A 6000-nucleotide genomic window follows, 5' to 3' on the forward strand; every position below is an offset into this window, starting at 1 on the left:
CAAGCCAGGGACCTCTGTAGGAACAGATCCATATCAGTGACATTTATAGAAACTGGTCTGAGCAGACAACCTAGACTAAAGCAAGCCTGAGACAGCAAACTCCAAGGGAGTGGAACAAAGCTTGGGAGCACTGAGTGACATCCAAGAACACAGAGTGACCAAAGGGTTAACTAGAACCATGGCACTGACTGTACCATGAGTAAAAACCATATGAGCTTTGGATTCACTGGCACCTAGAAAATTAATCAACAGACACAGCCACTCCTATTACCAAAAAAGATGAGTAGGAAAGGTAAGAATATACACAATACCACAAATAGAAACAAAGAAAATAATACAAAGAATCAATGGGACAAAGACTTGGTTCTTTGAGAAAATCAGCACAGTAGACAAATTTTTATTCAAACTAACCAAAAGGCAGAGAGGAAATATCCAAATTAACAAAATCAGAAATGAAAAGAGGGACATAATAAGAGACATGGAGGAAACACAGAGAATCAACAGGTCCTATTTCAAAAACCTGTACTCCACACAATTGGAAAACTTAAAGGAAATGAAAAACTTTCTGCATAAATATCACTTGCCAATATTAAATCAAGACCAAATAAGCAAATTAAACAGACCTATATCTGCTAAAGAAATAGAAACAGTCATCAAAAGTCTCCCACCCCCCCCCCAAAAGAAGCCCAGGATCAAATGGTTCCAGCTCAGAATTCTACAAGATTTTCAAAGAAGAACTAATACCAATACTCCTCAAATTATTCCACACAATAAAAACAGAAAGAACATTGTCAAACTCTTTTGATGAGGCTACAATTACCCTGATACCCAAACTACAGAAAGACATTATTAAGAAAGAGAATTACAGACCAATCTCACTCATGAACATTGATGCAAAAATACTTAATAAAATACTGGCAAATCAAATCCAAGAACACATCAGAGCCATCATCCACCATGATTAAGTTGGCTTCATCCCAGCAATGCAGGGATGGTTCAACATATGAAAATCTGTCAACATAATCCATCATATAAACAAACTGAAAAATAAAAACCACTTTATCATCTCATTAGACACCAAAAAAGCTTTTGACAAAATACAACATCCCTTCATGATAAAGGTTTTGGAGAGAACAGGGATACAAGGATCATACCTAAACATAGTAAAGGCAATATAAAAGGCAACAGCCAACATAAACTAAATGGAGAGAAACTCCCAGTGATCCCACTGAAATCAGGAGCAAGACAAGGTTGTCCATTCTCTCCGTATCTATTCAATATAGTTCTTGAGGTCCCAGCTAGAGCAATAAGACACCAAAATGAGATCAAAGGGATACAAATTGGAAAAGAAGAAATCAAACTCTCACTGTTTGCTGATGATATGATAGTTTGTATAAGCGATCCCAAAATTCTACCAAGGAACTTCTACAACTCATAAACACTTTCAGTAGTGTAGCAGGATACAAGATAACCCAAAAAAAATCAGTAGCCCTCCTGTGTACAGATGATAAAATGACTGGAAAAAAATCAGAGAAGCATCATCCTTCACAATAGCCACAAATAACAAAAAATATCTTGGAATAACTCTAACCAAACAAGTGGAAGACTTGTATGACAAGAACATTAAACCTTTAAAGAAAGAAATTGAAGAAGTAACCACAAAGTAGAAAGATCTCCCATGCTTTGGGGTAGGCAGAATTAACATAGTAATAAGGCAATCTTACCAAAAGCAATCTACAGATTCAATGCAATGACCAGCAAATCCCAGCAAAATTCTTCACAGAAATTGAAAGAATGGTACTTAACTTCATATAGGAAAGCAAAAATCCCAGGATAGCCAAAACAATACTGTACAAGAATTTCTGGAGGCATCACAATCCCCGACTTCAAACTCTACTACAGAGCTACAGTACTGAAAATAGCCTGGTATTGGCATAAGAACAGACAGGAGGACCAATGGAACTGAATCAAAGACCCAGATATTAATCCACACACCTTCAAACACCTGATTTTTGACAAAGGAGAAAAAAAATCAAATGGAAAAAAAGAAAATGTATTTAACAAATGGTTCTGTCATAACTGGATATCAACATGTAGAAGAATGAAAATAGACCCATATCTATCACCATGCACAAAACTCAAGTCCAAATGGATCAAAGGCCTTAACATAAAGCCAGCCACACTGAACCTTATAGAAGGGAAAGTGGGAAGTACACTTGAACACATTGGCACAGGAGACCACTTCCTAAATATATCCCTTGCTGGTGTAGGAGGGTCTTCTGTCTCTGTGTTACTTTCATTGGTTAAATAAAGAGACTGCCTTGGCCTTTTGATAGGGCACAAAATTAGGTGGGGAGAGTAGACAGAACAGGATGCCGGGAAGAAGGCAGGCAGGGAGAGCCTCCATGGAGCCAGCCGCCAGGTCAGACATGCTGAATCTCTCCTGGTAAGCCACAGCCAAGTGGCGATACAGATTATTAGATATGGGTTAAAGAAAGATGTGAGAGTTATCCAATAAGAGGCTAGAGCTAATGGGCCAGGCAGTATTTAAATGAATACAGTTTCTGTGTAATTATTTTGGGGTTAAACTAGCTGGGCAGTGGGATGCAGCCCACCACTCATCATACTACACCCAGCAACAGAGAGACTGAGAGAAACAATTAATAAAAGGGACTCTCTGAAACTCAAATGCTTCTGTAAGGCAAATGACACTGTCAAAAGACAACATGACAACCTACAGAATGGGAAAAGATCTTCACTAACCCCACATCAGGCAGAGGTCTGATCTCCAAAATATACAAAGAACTCAAGAAATTGGTCATTAAAAGAACAAATAACCCAATAATAAATGGAGTACAGACATAAACAGAGACTTCTCAGCAGAGCATTCTAAAATGGCTGAAAGATGCTTAAGGAAATTTCAACACCCTTAGTCATCAGAGAAATGCAAATAGAAACAACACTGAGATTCCATCTTATACCTGTAAAAATCGCCAACATCAAAAACACTGATGAAAACTTATGCTGGAGAGGTTGTGGGTAAAGAGAACACTCCTGCATTGCTGGTGGGAATACAAGCTGGTATACCCCCTTTGGATGTCAGTATGGCATAACTGGATATGGCTGGCTTTATGTTGAGGTCTTTAATCCATTTAGACTTGATTTTTGTGCATGATTATAGATATGTGTCTATTTTTGTTCTTCTACATGTTGATATCCAGTTATGCCAGCACAAATTGTTAAATAAGCTTTCTCTCTGACATTTTATATTTTTTGTTTCTTTGTCAAAAATTAGGTGTTTGAAGGTGTGTGGATTAATATCCAGGTCTTTAATTCACTTACAGTTCTTTGAAGTGATTGAAGACTACCTATCTATGCAGAATACAATCTCTATGTATCTACAGAACCTGATTAGTCTAACTATAAGTATGACTAATGGATGACTATTGACCTATAATTCTTAATACCTATATAACTTAAAGACTAAGACTTCATATTATATTAAACAATCTGTAAACAACTGTGCAACAAATGAGGACAATGACCTCACAATATAACCAATGGATAAGTATCTTGATCAGAGATAGAAATGTATATTTCAATATGATAAATATAAACTAAAATTGTATCAATATACAAAATGTCTTAAGCAGAGGTAGAAGCATGCATGCATACAATATGACAAAATACCTTTGCCTAGGTATACAAATACTGTAAACAAAAATAAGAACATACTCAATATAATCTAAGTTTGTGTCAATATACAAGAATCTATACCAATGTAAGTTGTCTGTAAACAACAGCTTACAAGTATTCACTCCATTACTCACTATTGTTATTAATGTAAGCTCACACTAATCTTTTATACCATCCCATTTCTCATTTTGATCAAAGAGATCCCTGAGCTTACATAATCCCTCCCCAACTCCCAACCCTATGAAAATTATAATCAACCCCTAAATGATGTCCATAACCCTGAGGACAGACTTTGTTGGGAAAGGGGACGTTGTCTTCTAGAATTATTTCTAGCTGTCATGGGGATGATGTTCTTTCTATGGGAACCTGTGCAAGTAAAATGACAGTTAAGTTCCAAGATTACTGTCTGGTATAATTGCAAATAGTCTCTGAGTATACAGTAGGGTTTTTCTGAGGTTTGTATTTGAAGTTCTACCCAGAATGATGTAAGATAGTACATCATTTCACCTAAACAATTTGGAACCATCTTGAGCATCTTGTACCCAAAACAGGTCTTATGGTAGTGCTATAAGCATCATGGCATCCTATCAAACAGGCAGAGTTGTTGTTGTTGGGCCCCATCTTCTTCCTGGAAACTTCAAAGATTACTGTAGGAAAATCCATTGCTCATTGTGGAAAACTTAAACATTATTTATACAGACATATATTCAATGAAAGGTAAGATGGAGACAAAAATAGGTATAAAGAAAGGTAAACTTTTTTTCTAAATTCTTTCTTCTTTCTGTCCCATTCCAGGTGGCTCCTGACATGAGACAGAAACTCTGAAATTTTATTTTAACAACATGCTTGAATTTAGAGAAGGACAGAGCCACTGTTCAATTCCAAAGTCAGCTTGGATATTTTAAGTAAATCATGAGAACAATTCTATTTTTTATTCAGAGATTCTTACCCTCAGATGATATGTCTTCACAGTGGTAATTCTGTTTGCTTGGTGATCCTATCTGGATAATTATCTTTTTTTCTTTAGGCATCTAGATGTCCAGGGTCTCTTGATTTTTTGAAGATGAGGATTTTCCTGCAAAGAAAGAACAGAACACTGCCCCAAACCTTATAAAGTTTCCTTAACACCTGATTAATTGCCATCTCTGTGGGTGTGCTGTCATTTCTCTGTCTCTTGAATTTTTTTAAACTGAATCTTTAATTATTTTGATAGTATCCATAGCTTTTCTCCTCCTGTTGAAACAAGAGCAAAAACCCTTGCCCAACATAGCATCTTCTGGCTTTCTCATCCTTGAAATACAGTGGCTAATATAATTCAGAAGACTTTTCTATTATCCAATGTCTCTCTGTTGCTGTTGTCTCTTTCTCATTAGCGTTATGAAAATTCAAGGTTAATAAAGTGTTATGTATTTATTTCTGGGGGTATTTTCCATCCCTTTCTGTTTGTTTAACAAACCCTTTATAGTTTAATTTGATATTTCTATAACTGCCTAACCTGTAGGATTGTGTGGGACACCTGTAATTTGCTTTATATTATAATAAACAAAAAAGTGTTTCATTTCCTTAGGTAGGGACATATGCTGGACCATTGTCTGTCTTTACTTGTACAGGTATACCCATGATGGCCATAACTTCTAATAAATGTGTGATTACTGAATCAGCCTTTGCTGCACTTAAAGAAGTTACCCACTGAAAACCTAAATAAGTGTCAGTGGTGTGGTGTACATATTTTAATTTTCCAAATTTTGCAAAACAGAATACAGTCATCTGCCAGATTTTATTTCTTTGAGTACCCTTTGAGTTAATCCCTGCAGGTAGCAGTGTTTGGTTATAGAAAAAGAAAGTATGTCATCTCTTTATATTCTCTTTGCTTGCTACCATGTAATAGAAAGCTCTTTCTTTAAACCTTTACTATTGGCATGACACTTCTAATGGAATTCTGAGGCCTTCAACATACTTCTAATTAGTAATTAATTAATTTCTGTATTAACGGGGCTGGAGAGAAGGGTCAGTGGTTAAGAGCACTGGCTGCTTTTCCAGAAGTCCTGGGTTCGGTTCCCAGCAACCACATGGTGGCTCACAATCATCTGTAATGAGATCTGTCATGCTCTTCTGGCATGTGGGCATACATGGAGGCAGAATGTTGTATACAAAATACATAAATATATTTATCTATTTATTTATTTTTCCATTCAAAAATTTATACTTCCTCCCCTCCTCCCATTCCCCTCCCACTCCCCCCTCACCTCCTCCCTCACCCCCCTCCTTAAGAGAGGGCAGGGAACCCTTCCCTGTGGGAAGTCC

The sequence above is a fragment of the Chionomys nivalis genome, chromosome X (assembly GCF_950005125.1).
Source record: "Chionomys nivalis chromosome X, mChiNiv1.1, whole genome shotgun sequence".
NCBI lineage: Eukaryota > Metazoa > Chordata > Mammalia > Rodentia > Cricetidae > Chionomys > Chionomys nivalis.